The sequence below is a fragment of the Vigna unguiculata genome, chromosome 4, assembly GCF_004118075.2.
Source record: "Vigna unguiculata cultivar IT97K-499-35 chromosome 4, ASM411807v1, whole genome shotgun sequence".
Taxonomy (NCBI): domain Eukaryota; kingdom Viridiplantae; phylum Streptophyta; class Magnoliopsida; order Fabales; family Fabaceae; genus Vigna; species Vigna unguiculata.
Window position 1 is genome coordinate 26,670,086 of NC_040282.1, and position 27,996 is coordinate 26,698,081.

The 27,996-nt window shown below is 30.3% G+C and overlaps 1 pseudogene; it reads right to left on the bottom strand.

Annotated features, from left to right (window-relative positions):
- Window positions 1-11,424: 11,424 nt before the first annotated feature.
- Window positions 11,425-22,796, bottom strand: LOC114180654 (annotated as a pseudogene).
- Between the last annotated feature and the right edge of the window lie 5,200 nt (window positions 22,797-27,996).

Genomic DNA, 27,996 nt, shown 5'->3' on the forward strand with positions numbered 1-27,996 from the left:
GAAATTAAATTAGGTAATTTTTTTTATAAAATATAATATTTAATGTTAATGAATAATAAAACATAAAATTAAATATAATAAAGAATAAATTAATTAATTAAGATATTTTTATGTTCTCTCATTATCTTTTGAGTTTCTCACATATTGTATTTATCTTTTGTAAGATCCGAGAAAAATAAATAAATAAATAAATATTTATTTAATTAATGTAAGGGCGAGAACCTCTAAGTTAATAAATGTGGAGAAAGAAAATAAGGAATAGTACTAGCTCAAGTGGTTGAAAGTATTGGAATGTGTGAGAGGACTTAGGTTCAAGTCTTGTGTATGCTAATTATTTATTAATTTAATTATTTTATTGTTTTACGTGTATGAGTCTTTGCATGATTGGGGAATTAGGGTTCATGTTGGGATTAGGGATGAATAAACGTGGTCTTTGTTATGATTGGTGTGTTGTTTTCATGGAAATGATTTAACATGGAATGATGATTTGGGGCTTGAGGTTCGCGTAGGTGTAGGAAAATCTTGGAAGAACCCATAATTTGTATGCACCGCCTCGCGGTACATGAAATGCCGCTAGGCAACACATCAGGTGCAGATGGGCAATCTAAATCTACTTCGCGTTGGAAATTTTGTGCATAATACTGAGTAATTATGCAGAGGGTGTAAGAAGAAAATATAGGCATGTAATTAAATTAGACATATGTATGATGATGTGGTGATTGGAATTAAAAGAGGGAAAAAGTGATGTTATCTTAACTTTGATGTGGTACAATGTTGTGTATGGGTTAGCAACTTGAATAACATGATTTACTTGACCAATGAGTTTGAATAATGGATCCATGATGCTTGAGATTATGTTGGTCTGTAATTTAATTATATGAGTATGCCAGAACGAGGTTATGTGATATCATGAATTGAATGTTGAGTGTGAGGTCCTTTAGGACTTGTCCAAAATGCAAAAAACCAGTAGAACTTACGCTAATGATATGGAACTTGGCGACGCAAGACCAGCCAAGCAATAGAGACCCAAAACAGTGGCAATGGCCATTGGAATCACGTGGCGCCTGGCGGAAGGGTGGTTTTTGTTAGGTGAAAGTGGACTAGAAGAGGCATTAGAAGGCGCGTGGCGCCTAGCGACATGTAGCCTCTGCCAAGCGGTCTGGAACTAGTTTTCGCCTAGCGACGTGTGTGAAGCGCCAAGCGGTTTCAAGTGTAGAGTTGGATTGCGTGAAGGATTCTACACGGCTTTGGATGGAGGTCTTGAGGCGATGATTTGTTTGGGGCCCAGTTATGAGTGGAGTTCGTATTGGGGTAACACGTGACCACTCGATGTTGTAGCTTGGTGGTTTTGGAAATCCAATAGAGTGTGCAAGATCGTGGCTTGTACGTATGGGTCTCGGGAGATTTCCCTCCTCGGTGTTAGCCGACGAGCTTGGAAGTCTTGAGACAAATATGGATTGTGGTTCGTATTGGGAAACTCCACTTGGTGTTGCAGATTGTAGTCTGTAACAATATAATTTCCACGTGTGGACTATAGGTGGTGGCATGTAGTCGGAAGGGCGAGTAGACACTCGTGGCAGAAAGTATTGACCAATGTAATCATCAAAAGGTGTAGGATCAAGAGGCGTCTAGAGGAAGTGGTGAAGACTTGGGTGTGTTGTTTGGGGTTATCAGGAGTGTTTAGGATATTAAATGGTTATTGTATTGTACATTGTAATGCATTTTTTTATTCTGTTAAGCTCACCCTATCCGTGTGTGTTTGACGATAATCATGTAAGTCGTTACATGGGAGCCTATGATGTTGTAGGAGGTGTCGGTGAGACTTAGTGTCGGAGTGGGGCACCTAGGAGATTTTATTTCTACAATTTATTACTACTATATTTTGTAATTTGCATTTGTTATTGGATTTGGAGATGTAAACTTGAGTTTAATTTATATTTTCTACATTTTGGCGTTTATAATAAAGTTTAATTTTTTTCCGCGCTTTAGGAAAATGTATTGAATAAATGCGGCCTTTATAATAAGTAATATCCAGATAGGATGTTACATCTTTCACTCTCATATGTTTTCTTTTGTTTTTGGAGAAAAATAAGAAGTTAGACACAAATTCATTCTTTCTGGTCTCATTTCTCATATGTACATCTCCATCCCCATCACCATCCCCAATTGGAAAAGTCAGATATTTCTCATACTCATACTCAGTCAATGCGAGAATTCTCCATCAAAATGGGATTCCTCATCAAAATGGGATGTTCGGGCAATACCCACATGGGTAGGTTTATTTGCCCATCCCTATGTACTATGTTTTCTCATAATTGTTTTTTAATTGTGACTTGATTATCATAGATTTTTCTTTTAGTATCTACGTCTCTCAATTTTTTATTAGATTTTGATAAATTATTTTGTATTCTTAATATTTTTTGAAAGATATATTGATGAAGAATAAAAGAATAAATTCATTTTTTTAAATGATGGAAGGATCCAATTGAAACATGATACTAAGGATCCAATTGTTGAATTAGAGGAACATTTTCTTAAGATTCAAAGAATTACTAGTGTAGGTGAGGAGTTTCTTATTAATTTTTTGAAACATATATAAATTTTGATTATATTATTTTGACCTCTCCAAAACTTATATGGTCAAGATCTGCCACTGGTTAGCACCAAAGGTAAATTTACGTACGTTAAAATAACATAGGTAAATTTACGTTTCTTGAATCTACATCTAATCCAAAACAGACATACAAGGCAAAAAATAAAAGACTTAAAAATCTCTTTTTTGTGTTAGTGATTATTCCAATCATCTAGTACATTACTTACAACTATTCTTGGGTCTTACACGTGTTTTTGGAATAAAACCATGCAATTCAAACTTTCAAATCATATAAATGGTTTGATAAGTCCACTAGACTGTTTATCATTGTACAAATTATAAAGATTATGTAATGTCCTTTTTTTTCCTTAGTTTAAAAAAACATGTTAGAACATTCAAAAGATATGCATAGGTTAAAACATGTAAGTTATTTATCATTAAAACTCATAGCACACAAATGGTAGTCTAACATTTAGGGTGAAAATTTGATTTTAATCAATGATTTCAATTGAGGTTAAATAATTCCAATTGCAAAAAAAAATAAAAATTAAAACATTCGATTTAATCTTATAAAGAATCCAAGAAAAGTAAGATTAAATATATGGTCATCAATAACTATAAGCTTTTTAATATGTAATTTAAATATTTTGTTAGATTGTATATATGTTAAATTAAAAAAAATTAAAAACTAGTCTGAATTAATTATCCTTAATTACTTTATTTGGAACTAATTAGCAAAACAAATTTTCAAAAAGTACATTATGGCCTAATCTTGCTTACTCTTGCTCTTGTTCACTAATTGAATCATATTCCTAAAACCCTTGTTGCAACAAGATGGACTGATCTAGAATCTTTAGGACAAATTACTCATTCTTCTATCTCCATTCTATGAACATACAATTGCAAAGGAGAGGAATATTTTCTTTTACATTTTTTAAAAACTTGCCATACAAACAAAAACATATTTGATGTAACAACAACACTTTCCTTCTCTGATTCTCTCATTTTCACCCGTTAGAAAACACAAGAGAGCAACACGAAGTTCTCATTTTCTTATTCTTCTTCTTGCTTTCTACCATCTATATTCTTAATTCAACGTAATTTCATTCTCATTCAAATGCTTCTAATTTCTTTTCTACTTTATCTTTCTTTTTAATCATAGGAATTCTTTGGTTTTGATTTGTGAAAATTTGATGTAATTTGATTATAATTTGTAAAAAATTGATACAATTTGGTCCTTTTTGTTAAATTTCTTGAAACAGGTCAATGATTTTTCATTAAAATAGAAGTATTTAATAAGGATAATTTGTTTTGTTAATGTAATTAACATAACCCTAGTGTCAAAATTTGATGAAATATCCTTGATCCCTTTCAAAAATGTAATGAAAGGACCAAATTGCATCAATTTTTAAAAATCATGACCAAGTTACATCAATTTTCACAAATCAGGACCAAATCGAGACTAAAATATTCTAGAGGACCCACTTAACATTTTTGGATATAAACAAGGACCAAAGAGTAATTAAAGTCTTCTTTTTTTCTATATTGTTAGCAAAGAGTTTGATGAGTGCGCATTTTTGCCCTCGTTCAATGTTTAATTCTGAGTATTTAACTGAATTTGTGTGCTTAAAGAGTGATTTAATTAACCGTTTTGATAATTAAGCTGTTTGAGCTTGTGTGATAAAAATGTCTTAAAAAGTGATTTTTAGCTGCATAAATTATTTTTGGATATTTTAACGTTTGTTGATGCAGTTGAAGTTAAGTTTTAAGCTCATTTAAAGGTGGAAAAATAAATTGATTGAAGTTACAAACCACCTTTAAATAAGGCTGAAATTAACAAGTTCTGGAAAAATCACTTCTGCACCCCATTTTTTATTTTACACACTCTCCTATTTCAAGTGGACCACTTAAAAACCTGTTTTGCACCCTTGTTTCTACTAAGTTACACTCCTTTTGTCACTTAAATTCAATTCATATAGATACTGCCATGTGGCAATCCTCAAGTTCCAAATTTGTCCAACCATCTGTTGCCATGTGTCACTATCCTATCAAACAAAACCTAACTAATAGAAGGCTGCCACATCATCATCTTTAACCCTAGCTTCTTCTCCTTGAAACCGCCCACCGCCGGCAACCATTGTGCCGTCATCGTTAACGAAAACTGCTGCAATGCGCGATGAACAGATCAGCAACGCCTCTCCACCATCTTTGCCACTGCTGCGAGCTTCCATCATCATGCACACATCACAGCAGTTTTCGCATGGTTCGTCCACACCAGATCAGACCTGCAACAGCGGAGAAGCATCATGCAAACAGCACACCAGAGACGCGAGTTCAGCCATTGACAACGGCAACAACACAAAGCAATGCACCACTCACCTGGAAGCATGGCAACTGTCATTCACAACCACAAGCATCTACGAAACCCTAATTTTGAGAGAAGGAGAAGGCTGCCATGTGTCATCCTCTCAATGGACACTGAAATGGTCAAAGTTGGTCAAATCTGGTCAAAAAGTCAAAGAGTGGTCAAAGGAGAGGGGTTTATTTGCAAATATTGATATTTTTGGATATCTCTACAAAATTGGACTACCAACTATATTTGTCAAATAGTCTGTATCTCTCCAAATATCTTTGAATATTAATATTTATTTTTATTTTAAAAGATATTTGAGAGATTTAGCAACCGAAAAGCCTAGTCCAAGTCTTATATAAAGAGACCAAGGGGGAGCAGAGACAAGCTCGGGACTTCGGAGTTTTGGAACCCTTAGGGGGGCTTAATTTCGTTTCCTTTTTCTCTCTATTTTTCTATCTATTTTTATTTTACTTTCGCATTTTATGGATTGTTAAACTTCTTGGGTTGATTCCATTGTAATTTCATTATGGATTCTGAGGTTAGAATGAAATAATTTCTTTGGTCTTTTTATTAATGTTGATGTTTTAATTCATCTATGTCTTTTATCTTTGAATCATGCAAAAAGTAATGATTTTAAATCTATATGCATGTTGATCATATGAGTTCAAGGGTTTTTAAATTTAATTGAGACTTTACTTTGATTTTATTTAGAAACTTTCATGTGATTGAATGAATTTTTACTAATAATTGAGACTTTACTTTGATTAAAGGTATTTACTCTAACTAAAATTAATTGAGACTTTACTTTAATTAATTAAGCTTTTTATTTGGTGAGGAGATAAAAGAATAGACATGATTAGGCATAGTAAATTTGATTGAGACTGTACTTTGGTTGAATTTACTGTGGATAATCTAAAAGTTCTCATTCTTAATTGAGACTGTACTTTGGTTAAAAGTGAGAACGCCAACAAATTAATTGAGACTTTACATTGACGAATTTGTAAATCTACAACAATAATTAATTGAGCAATAATATTTAGATAACCGATGATGAATCTATTTTGAAAAAGCAATGGAATCAATCTATTTTCTTTACTATTGTTTTTATCTCTTTTTATCTTTCCTATTTCTTTCTTGTTTATCTTAATCCTCCCATATTTTTTATTTTATTTGACTAACTCTTTTATATAGATTTTATAAGAACTAATTTGTTAAAAATCAATTCCGTGTTTGTTGGGAGACGACTTAGGGTTACTTTACCCTTTCTATTTTGTTGACTACTTTCTTAACAATATTGAAGTTGTTATAGATAAGTAGTATTAATTTGATCGCGTCAACGACAACGTTATCAGAGTTCTTAAGGTAAGGTGATTTAACTCAAACCCCTAAAATATACCTTTGTGATTTTCTTATAGGTTTTTTAAATTTTCCTTATTTTGATTTGTAATGTTCTCATGGTTAACCGACTATCATGTTTAGATTTAAGAATAACTTAAAATAAGAGATTGTATAGAAAGGTATATATAGAACTAGTTCTTTAATTTTTGGGATAAAAGGGCCAAACAAATTTAATGTAAAAAATTATTTCGCTTATATAAATGTAACACCCCAATTTTGAGATGTCACGGATAATTAGAAAATGAACGTGTTTGGCAAAAAATGATTATCATTGAAAATGTACTAATAAAAAACTTTTAATTTCATTTAAATTACTTAGTTCAAAACGTCAATTTGTCTAAAAAAATTTAAAATAACAATTGCGAAAAGAAAATTACATAGTCTTCAATATCTGATTTAAAACAACTAAATAAATTATAAGAACTCCCGAGTTCACCCCAGCCTCTTGTTAATCTACTCAATGCCAAAATCATCTGCATTGTCATATGCTCCCATATAATACACACGTTTTACGATCATCGCACACACAACAAATACACAAACAAATAGGGGTAAGCTAACCATAGACAATGATATATAAAAGAATTTCAGCAAAACAAAACATGACAAATAATATTTAGAATCTCATCCAAGTAAAATACTTAAACATAGTAATCATAATCAAGCTTTGGTTTTAACACACACCACCCCCAAAAATCCAAACAACCATACCAAACCAAACAGACTATCACATTCATTTAGAATCATTAATCATAATCAAGCTTTGATTTTCTACCACCTTTTACCCCACCACACATCTAGTTTCCTAGAATCACACGGTTCAAGTAGTCCAGCCATCGTAGCAATAGACAAATCTCCCTTATTTCTCAAGGACTTATGAGTAAAAATGTCGGTGCATCGCATACCTAACACTATACTCAACAACGAGCCGGAAGTAAGGTGAAACATCTTCCCTCTCCCCACTACTTAACACAGGTGAGACAGTTCAGTACTTAGACCAATCCTCTACCACTGCTTCACACAGGCGAAGAGGACCCATTTCCCTTCACACAAGCGAAAGAGTCTTCACTAGGTCTCTAGGTGTGAAAAACCTCATACAACACTTAATTCCACCAACAATACGAACCCAAGCAACATAACACTTGCCACATACAAAAGTAGATATCTTCTATAAATCACAAAATCCAACATACCACTCAAACACATGAAATATATCGTAAACAAACTGAATCAACATATATCCATGGTACTGGGAATCAAGGTACTCGCACACCATTCATACAAAACATTAGAATATAAACAATTGCATGTACTGCACCACACATAATCATAAATAAACATAACCACATTTGTTCATAAGAAAAAACTAACAAAAACAAATCCCACAAACACATTCTTAAAGTCAATCCATACTACAAACTACAAACTCAAAAGAAATAATAAATGTTATGTCTATGGAGAAGAAAATTAACGTAACCATGCCCCACGTATCCGAAATAGAGAACACACTAGGTTACATCACATGACAAACAAAAAGGGAAAACCATTCTTTGCAACCCACGGGAATACGCTTACTACAACTTGAGTGAAACAAAAATACAGATTTATATGCTAACCCTGAATATTTTCCCACACACCCTTTCTTGTAATATACCCTAGTATGATATGCACTCCCTTAAAACTCTGCACGTAAACCATGAAGAAGGCAACACACCATCTCATATATACCCCCACAACATACTACAAGTCCTATCAAAGACTTCAAGCTTTAAATATATTCTATTATAATTAGCAAAAGACAGAAATCCAAGGAGCCACATTCCACAAACACTTGGAACCTTCAACGTATATTAAAATCAAATGAAACAGAAAGAATTAGGTCCCTATATTTTGATTGGTCTATTTGGGTCTCTATTTTTTAGAATGTGTAACAATTAGGTTATTTTCGTTAGTATTACACTAACTACGTTAAATATGTGTCACATGTCAATTTAAGATTTTTTTTAATTTTTTAATCTTTTAATTTTATTAAATTTTATTTTTTTATTTTTTTTGGCACATTTCAAGTCATCGCCTGTCATAACAATTTTATAAATTCAAATGTAAAATTTTAAAACAATTTTATAACAATTTAAAATAAATTGTTACACGTTTTAAAATGATACTAATAGAGAGAATTTAATTGTTACACATTTTTAAATAAATAAGGACCTAATTGAGACCAATCAAAATATGGAGACCTAATTGCGATTTTTGAACAAATACGACGACCGACGAATTATTTTAACCAAAAATTTACTCTCATTTAGCCTTTCTTTGTTTCTAATTTACTGTAGTAAAGGATGGAAGTGGAGGTGAATGTTGTGTTTGTATCTATTAATTTGAGCTAATTTGCAAAGATATATTTAGAGAAGTGGGGAGAGAGTAATCTTTTTTGGAATGATAAGATTTGAGTGGAAAGCCGAGTCACTCCGAATTCAATTACTGTTTTATATTTGTCTTTTTTAGTTTTCCACTCTTACACTTTTTTTTACTTTTTGGTGAACTAGGTTTTTCTTTTACCTTCTTTCAAAATTAATCTTTAAAATTTCTTGTACTTAGATTTTTTTTTCTCAAATGGACAATTTTCAATTTAAATTATTGTTATCAATATATAATTTATTTAACAAATTACTCCCATTTAATTTATATTAATTTTTAACTAACACATATTAATTTAAAATAATTTCATAATGTCAAATTATTACTTAAATTTTTTTAAACTAATCTCCAAAATTTTATTCCATCTTAATTTCAAAAAATGGTATTTTTATCAATTTTGTTTTTCGGTTTAAATAGTAACTGACATTATATTATAATATAATTTACACTAATTAAAATTTAATTTAAATTACTTTTATATATAACTATATACTCGTAATTTTATTTTCTTGTCAATTAAAGTGTCTTTTTTTTTTAATTTATCACATCTATTACATCATTCACCAATTTTCATAATCTTTCCTTCAAATCTTACCGTCTTTCCCGCGATCACACAACCAATATTTTTCTTATTTTTCCAAGTTAAAGTCACTCAATTCCACTTTCAGAAACAAAAAGAAAATATATGCTTAATTGGTATAAAAATTTTCTTTCATGGGAGCATCTTATTGGAAGATGTGTATACTTATTTAATGTACTAACTATCAAATAAATATTTGTTTAACAAAACATAAAAACCATAACGATGCTTCTGTAATATTTAATGTTAAAATAATATATATATTTTATTTTTTATAATAAATACCAAGAAAAAATTGTAATTATATAAATATTAACTAAAAACATAAATTAACAATTAGATAAATGACAAATAAAAGCATAGCATAAATGATAAATATATCTTAGAAATAAGTTAAAAAAAGTAAAGACCTAAGAAAAATTAATATTAGTTATTAGATTACATAATATATTAAAAATATTTTAAAAATTTTAAAGTAAGATGGAAAGACATGAGACATATATGTAATAACATCTCATTTCTATACTCAATCTAAAAAAATAAAATATTTCTCATTCTGTTAATTACAATTGAAGAACACACATATTGTACTCGAAAAAGGTACTTATTGCACCGAGTGGAGTTTCCAAATTTTGACGTGATTTTGTTAATGATTTTTCATATAATTACATCCCAAAAGATAGGTTAACATAATCAAAGGTTGTACATTGAATAATTTGACGTTTTTCCATCACACCAAGAAATATTTGACTAACATCATAGTTGTCCAAAAAATATACATGAAGAACATGCATATTTTAGATTAAAAATGCAATTACTGGAGATGGAAAAATAGGAAGAATAATACACATATTTCATATTGTCAATGTTTACAAAAAAAAAAAGAGCCACCAGTGAAGGAAGAACTTTCACTACTTTAGCTAGGTCATCGATGAAGGAAGACCCACGAATAAAGAGGAATGCAAAACTGTACGCACTTACTTCAACGAAGCCTCTTCAACTTCTACAACAAAACCAACATTTCACTATGGGTTACCATGGGATGAAGACAAAAGAGGAATGCCAATGCACATTCGTGTTCAAAAAACCAACCTTTATTCTTTGAAATGGCCCGATAAAATTGAAGATGATTACGTTCAGCCCAGATGAAGAATGCAAGACCAGTTTCAACTGCTTCATTTGGGGATTCTGCGACGTGCAACGATGAAAATCAAATTTCTCGACTTCGCTCCAAAGTTTTCTTTCGTTCGTGCAAACCATTTGAAGATAATATCCAAACTACGGAGTTTCTTTCTCACACTTGAATTTGGGTTAAAAAATGGTCATGGACGACCCATGAATGAAGACGAATGTGGAAAACGATACGCTTGCTCTCACTTCAACGACGACTCTTCAACTACTACAACAAAACCAACATTTTTAAGTGGATTACCACTACGCCAAAAGAAAAGAGATAAAAGTTTAAAAAACTAACTTTTTCTTGTTCTAAACCATGGAGTTTCTTTTTCATGCACATAACTTTGTCTACTCCAACACGAAATCATATTGTCACATAACTAGTCTTTCTACCCGTGCAACGCACGGGCTTTTTTAAATGTAATATTTTTTGTAATAGCAAGTGGTTTTGGGATATTTAATAACCTATATGATGAAAATATAATGTCTTTAAAAATTTTTGAAGTGTATAAATAGAATAAATCATTTTAAAATGTAATTAAAGTGGTATTTGAAGTTTATATTTTATTTCATTTTATGTTCTTTTGTCTATTCTTTTATCTGCAACAACCATTAACCAAAAGATGACATATACACTACTTTGTTAAAATAACAATAAAAGAAGACTAAATTACATACCTATAATGTCTTTTTTTGTTAATCAACTTCATAAATTCCTTTTGTACACAACTTTTATTACTTCTTAATTCAACCTTTGTTTTAGCATGATGTTCCTTGTAAGCCTTGGATTTTAGGCAATAGATCCTGCATTGCAGAACAGAACATAAATAAGTTCATCTATATTTATACAAACTTTCAAATGAAAAGAAAATTATAAATTACATACCTATAATGTCTTCTTTGTCAAAGAGTTTCAAAAATTTCTTTGTACATAACATTTTTAGTTGTGTTAGTGACATTTCCATCTTCATCCAGTATAAGTATTTTCAATCCTCTTTTGGTTTTCCCTCTAGAAATAGCAACATATAGTTGGCCATGTGTGAATACAGGTTGTGGAAGATAAAGGCCCACTCTAGAAAGTGTTTGTCCTTGACTTTTGTTAATCGTCATTGCAAAGCATAAGGAAATTGGAAATTGTCTTCTTTGAAATTTGAAAGGCAACCCTGAATCAGATGGCACTAAATCCATTCTTGGTATAAAAATCCTGTCACCAATGTTTTTTCCAGTAATTACAATTGCAGAGATTATATTTTTTCCTAAATGGTTGACTTGCAATCTTGTGCCATTGCAAAGACATTTCGCTTGATCAATATTTCTCAAGAGCATAATTGGAACACCTATTTTCAGCTTGAGTTTATGATTTGGTATCCATAAACATTTGATATCATTTAAAAATTCAGATGTAAACCATTTAGATTGAACTTCATCTTGTTCATCAGATTGACAAGGTGTATCTGAACTTAAATAAGTCAACTCTTCACCACCTAATAAAGACAACATGAAATCATTTACTTGCTCTACAGAATCATTAGTTGGGCACAAGATTGCTCCATCATCAAAATAATTAGGCTTCATCATGTTAACCACAAATTGAGGATAGACAAATTCAACCAATGACAATAAAGGTAAATATGTATTTCTAATCAGCAACTCTTCTGGAATTTCAACCATGCACTCACCATTCTCATTTACATCCATTTGTCCATCTCCAATCTTCAATATCCAATCAGCAAATTATTTGATATCATTGGCTGTTTGATTGTTTGTTGTAGTACTTAATCTCATGTTCTTGGACAATTTTAGCACTTTACAACAATTCCATAACTCTGAATAGTTGATTGTTGATTTGATGATATCAAACCTAGATCCTTTCTTGATAACGGGTAGAATTTGTCTGAAGTCACCTCCCAAGACAATGCTTTGCCACCAAATGGTTTGTCATTATTGACATCATCAACATTTCGCATAATATCTCTTAGTGTTCTATCAAATGCCTCAAAGCACATTCTATTCATCATTGATGCTTCATCCCAGATAATCAAATTGGTTGCCATCAGAAGTTTAGCACGGAGACTACCTTGCGCTATGTTGCAAGTTGATTCATCATTAATTAATAGTGGGATGCAGAAGGTAGAGTGTGTTGTTTTTCCACCAGGAAGTAGTAAAGAAGCAATTCCACTTGATGCTACGTTCAAAACAATCATGCCCTTGCTTCTTAGAGCAGCTGACAATGTTTTCCACATAAAAGTTTTCCTTGTACCACCATAGCCATATAGAAAGAAGAATCCTCCCTTCTTTGAAACAACTGTTGTCATGATATCCTGATATACATGAATTTGTTCATCATTCAGTGCTTTAAACAAAATGTCATATTCTTTCGCCATCTCTTCTTTATTGTATTGCAGCTCATCAACAATAAATCTATTATTAAATGTATGTAGATCTGAAATATCAAGTTGAGGTAATGAAGGATACTCTTTCAAACATCTACCATTTGACATTAGCATCTCCTGTATTTGAATGAGACAGATTTTTTGTAATTCAGCAGTCTCAATTTCAAGACCTGCATAAACAAAATAATGCAATTAAAAATTATATTTATATTCAATTAAATAGATCACAATATAAATTACCTGGTAAGTTCATCTCCTTTCTTTTTTGGTACAAAATTCTATCACATAAGATACTCCACGTAGAATTCCAAACTATATCTGGTTTAGAAATTATATTCATCGACAACAAAGTAACAAATAATCTTCTAAGTTGATACCCAGAAGCAAATTCACTTGCTTCTTTTATTGCATCAATATATTCTTTATCGTCAGCCAACAATCCCAAAGCAGAACAAGCTTCTTAGTATGTTTCATAAAATTTCCCATCAATGGTCTTAATGCTTTCATAATCAATACAACCTTTTTGAATGGTCAGTAATATCCTCAAATAATAAAGTTCTCCACAGCCCGGAGGAATATAAGTAAGTCTACCAATGTTGTAGCCTTTCTTCCTTGGTTTCCATTCTTTTTCTTTAGCAAACCACACAAATTTGCTTGGAAATTCAAAATAAGTCAATTCTTTTCCTTGTGTATAAACTTTGTTAGCCTCAAACCAAGCTAGAAACATTGTGTTAGTATTTTCGTATCTGTTGAAGACCACATTAATATCATCATCATCTTTAAACAAAGTTGATTGTTGGCCAGGAAGATGGAATGTCAATCTCTGAACAGGATGCCATCTGTGATGGATGTCAAAAGCAAATATTCGCCAAGCGACTTCACATGGTGATAGATACCTACAATCATAATACCTCTTGATCTCATCAATAATAGTTTCTTTGTCAGATTGTGCAAAGTTGTTGCTTATTTTAAGAGTAGCTCTGTCAGGACCTTTGTTGACATATTTGAACAAATATTTTATTGAATTGGTCTTGTTGCAATACTCTGTATTGACGTGAGCTTGATACCTCATTAGAAGGGGTGGATTGTAAGGAACAACACTTCTATATTCCAGCTTAATTCCATTCTTCTCAACAAATCTACCATTATCAAGTCTTTTATAGCATGGATATCAATCTTCATCAATTGAAGTTGAAGATGTGAATTTTTTAGGATAAAATTTGGAACATGGTATATCAAGTCTTTTATAGCATGGTGAATTATATCTTGCAGGTTCTCATGGTCCATGATATTACTTTATCAATATCAGTTGAATTTTTCAATTTGCTTTCTCCATCCAACCATAAAAGTATATGTTCATGAGGTAAACCTTTTTTTTGGAATTCTACTGTGTACATTCATGCATATATCACAGAACAAATAAAATAGTTTTAAAAAGTTAATTTAATAAATATTGATATAATCTATATTACTTCCTATAGAACATACTTGCAGTGGTTTTTCCAAAGAAGTTTTTTTTTTTTTTAAATCTGTCATCATTTCATCCAGCTTCATTTTGAAGACTCTACATACAATATCAGGTCTATCTGAAGGTGATAACCCTTTTGCTAAAACAAAGTCTCTTATTTCGCTCCAATTAACATTGCATGTTATAGTAATGAACAAATAAGGATATCCAAATTTTTTACAAATTAACATAGCATCTTGATAATTGTTGAACATGTATCTTGTACCACCAATGAATGAAGCAGGCAATACAATACGCCTTCCAATTAAAGAAGGATCTGTCTCTCCTCTATTAACAGCCTCTTGTAATCCATTAACAATATTACAACGAATTAACTTTTGATTAGCTCTAATGAAAGACAATCGTTGTGCTTTCACCATTGTATAACAATCAACCAAAAACTGTTGGAACAATCGGCATGCATTCACAATATTTCCAGGTTCTATAGATCTTTGTTGTATTCTAAATGCAATAAATTCTCGCAAAGAAATTCTAATTCTCGCCCTCGATTTACTTCTTGAATGGGATTCTCTTATTGGAATATCTTCTTGATAACCATCTTCTCCAAATGGAAACATGAGAGGATATTGCAGTGGAATGAAAGTTGTATGAGTTTCATGCAGTCTTGTTAATTCACCAGAACATTTTTTGACAATTATATCTCTGCCTACATCCATATTGCCAAAATCACCAACTATTAGAGCACCTATTTCATCACATAAAGGTGTGTTGTAGACTTTAGAGTCTTTGTTTCTGCCTCTAAATAGTCTTAGTGTGAAATCTGATTCCATATGTTGCAGTGACAAATCTCTTACTCTTCTAAAAGATTTAACAAGAACATTGTGAGTGTCAATCATTTGAATCAAATCAGCAACCAATGATTGATCTATATCAGATTCCTTGTTGTTTGACCTAAAACATAATAAAGAGAAGACATGTGAATAGATGTATTTAAATATTTCATTTAAGCAAATTACTTGACCTGTTAACTAACCTGAAATGCTTCAGTCTGTTCCTCATTTCATTTTCGGTATCATATATGTAAAGTTGTGCAAACTTTGGCTTTGATCCATGTTCTGGCAATAAACTTCCAATACGATGATAGTTCTATCCATTAAGAATAAATTGTGGTGGAGCAGAACCATTATTCATTGAAGCATCTATCTTACCACTAATTGAAGTAAATGAAAACATGCTATTGTATAATCTTATATTCTGTAAAAATAATTTGCTTCTATGATCTACACCATTTAACAAACCTTCAAGAAGATTAGGTGGTTTTTTTAATAGTGGAATTTGCACTTTTCCCTTTTGATAACACAATGAGAATTGAACTTCCTTTGATGTGTTACTTTTTTCTGCTCTTTCTTCATACCACAGTTGAGCTTTACAGTATTGGCATTCCAAGCAAGGTTCTCCAATATTGAGTAGTTTTGAACATCAGCATAAAGCATTAGCCTGAAATGCATATTTTATCTCTGAAATTATGTACAATTGTGTGTCACATTACCTTGTAACTCCCTTTGCAATACAATTCGTTTGTAATTGTAGTACTTGTACTATCTCCTTCAATATTAGTAATATGAGAACTAAGTAATCATTTAAAATATTTATTTATTGACATCAATAAGTTAGGAATTCAATATCTGAATTACCTTCATGTGTTATTGTTGCTGAATCATCATTTGTTGTGTCTGAACAATGTTGTTCTGTTGTTGTTTCATCATCAAGAGTGAATTTGTTCTGAAGTAATTGTATGACTTGAAAAGGATATTTGACAACTTTATTGTTAGAGACAAAATATGAATCATTTACAACTTCAGATGTGCCACCTATGCAAAAGAATTATTAAAACAATTACGTTACATTCATTGGCATTGTGAGTATGAACATTTGTATATATGAATAAGAACCTACTTACCTGCACTGCAATTGTAATTATTTTGTCCATAATTTCTCTGAATGTTATTGCTAACAACTGAAATCATTAAAAAACATTAATAGAAATTTAAAATTCGTCATCTTCATCCAATTACAATAGGTATATAAGAAATAAAGATGAATGTAGAAATTTACCGAAAGGAGTATTGTATGTTATAGTAGAAGCTGCAGATTGTGAAGTCATTAAGTTTATTTTGATTGGATCTTCAACTAAAGCAATGGAAGAATTTGATATATTGTTTTCAGGCACTGCATTGAAATAAAGATTTGTTTATAATTTCTTAAAATGATATTGCATTAATAATATTGAAAAACCAACAAAGATAACTTACCAATTGTTGTTTAAAATATTGAATTGATATTGTGAAGGTTGTTGTTGTTGTTTTGCAGATCTGAAAAAGGATTATTGTGGCAGCATTGAATGTAAAACAATAAACAACCATACTTCAGTCATTCATGTAAGAACAGTGTGTAAAGAAATAGGTTAAAAGAAGAATACTTACTAAGATCCAACTCTTGTAATGGCTTCCTTTGGATAGTGTTTTGGAATAATTTTTCAGATTGAGTTCTTTTATCTTTCATTAACACAGCAAAGATATTTGATTATGAATTTGTGTTGTCAAGTAAAAATCCAAATAAACATTTTCAAATATAATTATGAAAATAAAACCTGATATTTTGATACTTTGAGAAGAATGGTTGGCAAATTTTGTTTTTTTTCTTGCATTTTCTTCTTTATAATCTGCAAAAAAGATATAAACATAGAAATGTAGTAGTTATAAATAAATGTTTGATGAACACATTCGGAAGTCAAATGATTCAAGTGAGATGTTAGAAACTTACATGAATGTTAATTACTTCTTGCATTCAACCTTATTTGTAGCACCAACTTCCTTCTTAGCCTTGCATTTTTACAATCGTTTTCCTCCATTTCAGCAAAAAACATATGGAATACTTTCAAAGGTGTCAATGGAATAAGCAAAAACAAAGATAAGTTGACTCAATGGATGCAAAAGTGTTTTCTGTTTTATTACTATATTGGTGAATGTCTTTCTTAAACTTTTTTTGGGAGATTGTACCTCTAATCACCATTGTGGAAAGAAAAATATTTGTAATTGTGATAGCAAGCACTTGTAAGACTACAAAAAGTTTTTAGCAGTAGACAAATATTAAAAATAGAAAGAGCATGCAGTGCTGAGTTGTAATAGATCAAAATCATTCATATATAGCAGTTCTTTCATAGTGGATTTGTTCTTGCAACTAACAAAACATTTGCTTTTTATGTAGGTATAACAACACGTCTTTTTTATGCAGTACTATATATAGTACAACAAAGAGGACAGTTTCATAGCAAGTATCTGCAATTTTTATTTCATTATGTTTGGAAATTATAACATACAATCAGTGTCTGCACATCCTAAACCAACATACATCCATACATAAAGATTAAAAAGATAATGGCAGACTACCAAAACATAAATCGCAAATGAAGTTGAATAATTACATTAAAAGAAGTTCAATTAATATTGCTTTGATGTTAATATAGCAATGAAATATATAATAATTATATAACATACGAAAATTTATCCTCCTACTTTTAATCTATGAATATCATCATCCATATTTTATTTAAATTCTAATATGTCTCACTTTAACTCGATGTTTAATTAAAGTTTTAGAATAAACTTTTTATTGGCATTCATAGAAATTGAGACAATCTTCAAAGAAATTTCATTAATAACAAAATAGAACTATACATATGCATTGCTGAAAATATAAAAACTTGTAGCTTGACAACTACATAAGTAGCATACATAAAAACAAAACTATTTATACTCGGCAGTTCCAAATAACACCATAAAACAAATTGTAAATTAAAGATTACAATATGTAAGCACTTTGACATTCTGATTGCTTTTCATCTAGTCAACTTCAAACACCAAGTCAATAGTTTGATCAAAACCATGAGCAGTACAAAATTCCTTCCAGCCACTTCCTATTTTGCTAGACTTCTTTGGATGGTTTCTCAAGAGTAGTTTGCACTTCACTATTTTGCGCGGTCCATAAAGAAAAATGTTTTTAAATCTTCCTTGACGAAGATAATTGCCAAAATCAGTTGGCAAATCCTAACACATTGAATGAAATTAAAGAATTAAATATAAACTAATAATCAGTTTAAGATATGGATTAAATGTTTTAAAAGAATTAGAAGACATAAATATAAATATCAAATAAACATCCACCGAGTAACTGAAATGAATCTCACCAGATGGCTAGCATGCCATTGGTTTGGATTCAGAAATATGCAAAAATGCAACTTCGGTCCATTGAAAAGTGGTTCATCTGCTTCAAGTCTTTTAAGAAAACGTCCAATAGATAAAAGTTTGCATTTACTTGGAAAAATAGTGATCTGGAAGCAAGAATGACCAACACATCCAAAATAAATAGTGTGGTTATCGTGTAGTTGATAAAGGTCCCTTAAATCAGTCCATCCTCCAATTAGCATTGGTTTCTGTAAATTCTTGTTATAAGTGACGACATGTCTATTGCCTTCAACATCTGTTAAAGTCCATTGACGATCAAGATCGTGATCATAAAGAATGGCGAATGCACGATCCACAAACCCAACAGCCTCCAAAGATACAATTTTTTTAACAACAACATAGATTAGTTAAAGACAAAATGAGGATATCATTTGAAATCCGTGACACAAATAAGAAGAGTAGAAGAATTTTTGTAAAAGAAAAAATGTATGCAAATATTTACCAAAGACGTACCTCGTCCTGAAAGTCAATAATAGAGAACTGGTACCTACTCATTCTATTAATAACTTCTTCTTCGTTGAAGTTGTATTCCATTTGCTTGGACTTTTAGAATGAAAGTAGAAATAAAGTTGGAAAAATAGAGAATATGATTGAACTTATCTTGAAGTGTGATGTTGATGGTAGAATGGAAATGAATATTTATAGAAGAAAAATCTCACATGAAAAGACGAGACAATTACAATTAGATTTCAAAACAGTAATGTAATTATTACTGTCTTGGGAAAACGGGCAGACGATTAAAATGACAATATAACTTTATAAAGATATTACATTATAAATGATTTTATAAATATAATAATATCATAATATAATATAATATAATATAATATAATATAATATAATAAAATTAAGATATTTATATATAATATTAAATATTGGTGATAGAATAAAGTAACAAGCAAAAATTAGATTTATATATCTATATATATATATAATCGAATATAAATTTACGTAGTAAGTTAATATATAATATTTGATTCGAAATTTTTGAAATATTAAATTTTACATGTATATCTATATAAAAATTCAAATGGAAATTATTTAATAAACTTATTAACCATTACAAAGAGATATGATTCAAATTTGTGTATGGCAGCCAATTCTATTGTCAAAACTTAAAATCTATCAACATTTAATTGGTTTGCCAGATATATATTATTTATGAAAAGAAATGTAAATAAGAAATGACCATTTATAAATTCGTTTTTTTTTTTAAAAGAAGAAGATATATGTCATTTATGAAAATAAATATAACTAATAAATTGAAATTTCTAAATTCCTTTTTGACAAAACTTATCTGATTATGACTTTCATGAATTCATGCTACAAAATAAGATTAATTTTGATAAGTTTTGATGTAGCTGGCAATCATGTTTGTTGACAAAACTTGAAAAATGTCAACAATATTTTACAAACCAGCGGATGAAATAAATAAAAGTATACAAATTGTAACAAATAAAAGCATAATAAACGCATAATATAGTTATCATAAAATTTAACATCAAAGTTATAGTTCAAATGAAATTAAAGACAGGCCCATGCATAGACATATTACAATCCTAAATTGTCAAACATAAAACAAATTGTCTTCAAATATTATAACTAAAATGATATCTCAAATAACTAATTTTTCCTTCTTAATATTTCTTTTTAGCAGCTTCAATGGAACAGTGTCTTCTTCGATGGATTCAAGTGATGCAGTCTTCTTTGCAGATTCTCTCTTAAGTGAACTGTTACCATCATCATTCGTTGCATTATCTTTGATTAAGTCAAGAGATTGGGATTCACACTCAATTATTTCTTTGGTAAATCTGGCTAATAAATCCTATAGTACATGTTAAAAAGAAATAACATTAATTAAATAATACGTCATTAACAAAAAAATAAAATTTATGAAATTTCTATACCTCTGCAATATCAACAATGGACTCATTGACTACACATTGTTTTTCCCCGCTAAACTCACCATTGACAGCATAAACATCCTTCAAAAAGGTATAGAAAATGAAATGATTAAGAACTTAAATATATGTAAAATCTTGAATGTAAAATCTATATTTGAAATTATATATTACAACAGATTTCATCGAAGAATCATTGAACTTCTGAAATATATCATCATCAACACATACTTTCTTCACTCTGAAAGACTGTTCAAGTTTGAAAGTGTGATCGTTCCTACTTTCAACTTTAAATAGTAGACTTTTATCAACTAACTCATCAAACTCCTTAGGCAAATTTCCAGAAGCATTCATCTACGATAACAAAATAATTTAATATCATATTCAGAAAGATTGATCCAATTGTCATTGTGTATGTATATATATAAGTGGATATATTGAAGAGTATACCTTATCATGAGTGTCTAACATATCAGCACAAGTTTTTTTGAAAAGGGTGGTTGCATCCCTATCAAACAGCACAAATGTGGTTGAATCGGATGAGTCAATAACTCGGATCTTGATCCTATATCTGTCAAATAAATAACAGTATTAATTAACAAAAGTTTAAATTATAATCATATATTTAAATGGACATTAAGTTTAATACAGGTAAAGTTAACCTTGGAAAGACTTTTATAACATGCTTATTGCACTTCTCGCAAAAGAACATCTTTGAATATGGATAAACAGCTTTGTTGCAAACACAAGCAGTATACCACCAATCATCCTCACCCAAAATATGCTTAATGGTTCCAAACAATATGTAAGTGGTAACCTTTCAATATAAAAAAGATTAATGAAAACAGGTATTGTGAACAACAAAATTTCATGTAACAATTTAGAAGTCACTCTAACCTCTTTACAATCTTTAAGACCTTGAATGGTCGTCCTAGGTGTAAGAGTTAAAAAGTCTTCTTCCACAGTATGTTTGGAAGTCTGAGAGAGCTGCGTTAATCCTTGAGAGGGAGATTCATTGTTCTCAAACATTTTGTGCAATACAAATTAAAGTAACGAAAATGGATTAAATAAAAAATTAAAAAGTTTGAATAAAATGAAGAACAATTTGAATATTACCTTGATTTTAGTTCAGATGCCTCCTTGAAGTTAACATTGTACTTAATCCTAGTGCAGAACTTACAATTTTGAACTTGAACCTTATCTAAATTTAAAAAGATAGTGTATGTCAAAGTACCATGGAATAAATAATAATAACAAATGTATAAAAGTAATAACAGAAGTTTACCTTGAAAATTTTTGACATTCGCAAATTCTATACTTATAGCAGCATCTTGTACTTCTCCACTTGAAAGAAATACATTCAGTTCATCCACATAAATACCAAACAAAGTACATTTTATTCGAAACCTAAACATTCAATAAATGTTATGTGAAATCATTATTTAAACAGAAATAAAAAGGTATGTAGTATAACATAGAAGTAAAATACCCATCAGTTTCTATTGCAATGACATTTAATTTTGTTGTCTTTCCATCAACTTGCAATTCTCTTTTAGTCCCCACTCCGACCAGTAATCCCAAGATATCTTAATAACAATTATTAAATGTGATATCATATAAGGTAAAAATAATTGTTGATAACTAAAAAATATCAATGGTAGAAAAACTAAAAATATTAACTTACCAACTAAATAATCAGTATCAAATCCACTGGTTGTCAATAAGGACAAAGGTGTGTATTGTGGTTTCATATCAGGAACCAAGTTACCATGAAGCAAACTAACTTTTGTACCAAACTGGAAATTAATCTTATAAGGGTGGTGCGTAATTCTGTATATTCCAAAATTGGGAGCCACACTGAAATTTTGGATGGCATAAACATGCCCTTCAGAAATTTCAGTCTGAAATTTGCAAATTAGAGTACGTCTAATGGAAGCATGTATTTTAGAACCCTGAAAAAGCTCAATATAATAAATATGAATATTTTTAAGATACACATATTTTGTTCATAACAATGATGGTAAAGAATTAGAATAATAATAACCTCTTTGTCTTGAATAACCAACTCCATGGAAAAAGTACACCTCTGTTTACTGAAATCTGGAACAAACCATGAACGTATCACCCTAACGATGATATTCCAGTTCTCCTTTTCTGGAGTAACTTCGCTTACATTCTGGCTTTGCTTTTGAACTTCAGAGAGAGACATGTTGAACTCAAAACAACGATATTGAAGAAATGAGAAGTAAAAAAGTGAATATTAGATTGGTGACATCTTTAAACTCAGATACAAAAGATAATAATTAATATAAAAAGATTTAATTCAGAAAACTAAAATAAATACAAATAAATAAAAGGTTCAAAGCAGCTATAGAGTAATATATATATGTTTGGTCAAAGGATGGTAAAAGAAGGGTAAGGAATAAAGATAACATGGATTTGGCAATTTTTGAAAAAGTAAAGGTTCATATGTTATTGGAGTAAAAACTTTGAAATGGTTAAAGAAAGCAAGAAGTACAAAAGCAATAAGTAATATGCAAACATGGAGTATTAGACATATGATGTTAATAGAAATAAATACTTTTGACCTACTGATAGTGGCCGTAGCCCACCAAATTAAAACAGAATAAATGTAGTATATGAAAGTGAACCAAGTCGTCTCCCAACGACCAATATTTTCATTCAAAGCTTCAATTTCTCGATGAACACAACAATATAACACAAAAGGGGGGGTTTGGCAGATTTACGGATGCAACACACAATTGAAAACTTAAATATAGACGTCTAAAATCAATGTAAAAACAGCGTTGATTCCTTGCTTCAAATGAACATCCACCAATCATGGATTACAACTCAAAATGGTTATATTAACTCTCATGGAACCCGAATTAACTACTAAGCGCAAATTAACTCGAACTCAAGTGCAATTAAGCAAAGCACACATCCATGAATCAAATATAGTTCACTAAGCATGAACACACAATGATTCCACTCTGCAAATTAAGCAAAAACAGAATGGTTTCTTCATTTAAACCCAAACGCAAATTCAGAATTGAGAGATTAACATAACTTCACCGAACAAAACACTAATCTCAAGGTTTCAATCCATTATCTGCAAAGAATCAACACATAAACTTAGTTCCTCATGGAATCCGAATTAGGCTTCAACATAAATTTTGATTCAACCATCCAAATGAGTGCAAATTGATGCAGAAAACCTAAATTGGTGCAGGAATAAAAAATATGCAAGGAAAGAAAGGGGCAACAACAAAAATAGCAACCAAAAACGAAAATACTTCAATATAAATGTTACCCAAACGGTAGAAAACGTTAATACAAGTTCAATGTGCTGTCCAAGACTCATAAAACGTGAAAAACGAATGGAAAACGTGAAAAATTAGCTTGTGCCTCCATATGTGACCTTCCAAAGCTTAAAACATCAAAAATGGAGGTTGGAGAGAATGTAAAAGGAGAGGTAGCGGCTGGTGCATGGAAAAGAAACCTAAAAACTCGTGGTCACCTCACCCCTTCCACTAGTATTTACAAAAATGTCATTCTACCACATTTAATTACAAAAATGCCACTCCTGGGCCTCTAATGTTGACCCATTCACTCTGCTAACGTGGAAATGACATGGAAATGATGTGGCGACTCTCTTCAACTGAATATTGATGTCCAAACTCCAAAATTGCTTCACCCAAATACCTAAAAATAATTAAAAACAAAAATTAGGCCAAATAATGTGAAATTAGTCCAAATTCGGAACAATGGCCTAATAAAGCCCAATAGATGAAAAACACTCTAAAGATGAACAATTAAGCACTGAACAACTATCTAATGGGTACACAAAGGCTAATGGAATGGAAGAAAATAATGACTCATCACCTAAGTTTACAGAATTCATAGTAACATATTTTGGTGAAAACTACAAAAAACAGCTATTGATGTCAAAAACCAGTAATTTGTTCCAATTGATTTATTCACAGGTTTCATAGAAAAGGAAAATCAATAAAAAAAGCATTCTAATGAAGATGAACCATGAACAGCTTACTTTTAAATGAAAACATCACCTCTTGGCGTGATGTATTGAGCAATGAACCATTAGTTGAATCACTAATGTGGAAACAATGAACATCTGCAAAAAAGTATTGTTGTATAAAGCATTTAACAAAGAAGAAATGTGCGAAGATGTATTTTCAGAATTACAAAAGAAATGGACAAACCCTATATATGTACAAAACAACATATGAACTGCATAGCTTCTTGTATTACTATATTTGTTAACAAAAACAAATGAAGTACATACCTTTGGTGGAAGATGGTTTGTATGAATCCAGTCTTGCCAGAGAAAAGTCATTTGGCTGAATAATAATTAATTAAATTCTAGAAAAAGTGAAAAAAGAAGTGTAGTGCACAATATACTTGATCAGAACAAAATAGATGACATCTCAATACTGCGAGAAACTTCCTAGACAAGACAAATGTGTTGGATGCATTGATTTAATAATGTATAATATCAAATTTTCTAAAAAAATTATATTCATATAATAAAAAATGTAATTATATGAGGGATTGGTACAACAGAAAAAAATGTGGTGGAAAAGATATAAAGGTACTCGAGCAGTGCAAAAAGTTATATCAATCCACTTTTTAACATCATATTAACTTTTGGTTGCAATTTTAATAAATGAGATGTATATGAAATAACTCCTAGTGTTATATTTTAAAATATAATAATTATTTTAAAAAGGCAAAATCAATGACATGACATTTTGGTCTTTGACATGAATTAACTGGCAAAGATATTCGTATATGGAAGAAGATATGTAGCAGTTACAATTAAATAAGATTTCAAAAGTTGGATTTACCAATATATATATATATATATATATATATATAATATAATATAATAAAATTCCATAATAATTAATGCAAAAAATTACAGATAACTAATTTTTTTAAATAATATTTTTCATGGATGATTTCAGTGGCCATGAGAATATTCATATATATTAAGTAGCACATTCACATCCTTGTTTGCTTTTTCACCGTCAACCTCAAGAAGTATTATATCTTTTTCCTCTAGTCCATGAAGTTCACAAAACTTTTTCCATCCACTGCCTATCTTCACCGATTTAGCTCTAATCAACAACTTGCATTGCACTTCTACTTCTGGACCGCAAAGCACAATGTCTAAAAAATTACTATTGCGAAAATACTTACATAGGTCTGAATTCAAATCCTGCGGAAAACAAATTAAATAAAATAATTTGAAATAAAATTGAATTTATATTAAGGTGAAGATAAAGAGAAGACATAAAGAATGGTATACAGATTATAAAAAAAAAAGGTAAGAAACCTCACCAAAAAGCTTGATTTGTAGTTGTATTTAGAAAGGCGGAACTCAAAGTGAATTTCCAGTATGCCTTAAGTAACATAGTTTCGGTGATTTTAAGTAATAGAATTTTCTTATATCACACCAGCCATCAGTAATCCTCAGATTATAAATATCCATGTTAAAGGTAACATGGTGCACATGACCCTTGTTACCAGAAATAGTCCAAACTGGACCTAGTTCACGACCTAATATTGCAAGTATGGATTGATCACCAAGTATGCATTGTGTCGTCGTCATCTAAGTAGATCGTATAAAATATTTTAGAAACATTGAAAAACAGAGAACATGACGAAATGGAGAAGATGATGGTTATGATGATGATGAAAAAGAGAATATCATAAAACAAATTTTTTGATCTGGACTGTGAAGAGAATTATAGGTAAAAAAAGGTTGTGGTTCATAAAAAAGTATAAGTTTAAAATGCATACCTTTCTGTAATGGAGAAGAAGTTGGTGATGATGAAACGGAGAAGATGATAAACAAAGAAGATGATGATGATGATGAAACAGAGAAGATGATGAACAAAAGCATAGGTCATAAAAGCGTGTTGTTCATAAAAATGTAAAAGTTAAACATGCATACCTTTGTGTAATGGAGAAGCACTTATGGAAATCTGATATACACAGATGAACCCAGATGAGTATGACAAAAAAAAGATAAGTTGAAAATTGTAGACGTAGCTGCATTCTTTGACTGTGAAGAGAGGTAGCGGTAATCAAAGCATTTTAGTGATAATAATATTACGTAGAGCAATCATGATTATCTTCTTGAGAAGTGTTGATAACTCTGGACAATGCAATCAGTTTTATCTTGAGAAATGAAAAACATAATGAAAAGAAATTTAAAAAAATGAATTGTTTCTTGGTTCGCGATTTGGTATTTAATATTGGAATATGAAAAGGTTTAATAATTATAACGTTTGGCAAATGATAAAGCAGTTTATTCATCTTTCTGTAATGGAGAATAAGTTGGTGATGATGAAACAAAGAAGATGATAAATAAAGAAGATGATGATGATGATGATGAAACAGAGAAGATGATGAACAGAAGCATAGGTCATAAAAGCGTGTTGTTCATAAAAATGTAAAAGTTAAACATGCATACCTTTGTGTAATGGAGAAGCACTTATGGAAATCTGATATACACAGATGGACCCAGATGAGTATGACAAAAAGAAGATAAGTTGAAAATTGTAGACGTCGCTACATTTTTTGACTGTGAAGAGAGGTAGCAGTAATCAAAACGTTTTAGTGATAATAATATTACGTAGAGCAATCATGATTATCTTCTTGAAAAGTGTTGATAACTCTGGACAATGCAATCAATTTTATCTTGAGATGTGAGAAACATAATGAAAAGAAATTTAAAAAAATGAACCGTTTCTTGGTTCGCGATTTGGTATTTAATATTGGAATTTGAAAAAGTTTAATAATTATAACGTGTAGCAGATGATAGAGCTGTTTATTCATCATTATCTCGAGCAGTGCAAAATTTAATGCATTTGAATACTGATTGACACGTTGATTTGGAGATAATTCGAACCAGTATTTGAAGGCGTTGGAATACAAAACGTTTTGTAAATGGTCATTTTAAATTTATTTTTAAATAAAATTTGTTCTTAAATTATTCTGAGAATGCCCATGGTGAAAAAGATTATAAATAATTTTTAAGTTATATGATTTTAATAATAATAATAATAATTAATAACTAATAGTTATCGTATTTCACATACGTTTAAATTTCCAATTTATATGGAATGGTAATTAATGTTAATTAATTAAATTTCTAATTAAAAATTATTTATATTGACTGAAAAATTCTGGTTTCCATTAATTTGATAAAAAAAATGAATAATTCTAAAATGAAGTTGAACAAAATATATAACAAAAAAAGAAAATACATATAATAAAAGTGAATCAAACAGAACTTATATATTCAGATATATAATAACTGCATACAAAATAAGAGTCCAATTGAAATCTTCTTATATATTGATATATATAAGAAGTTC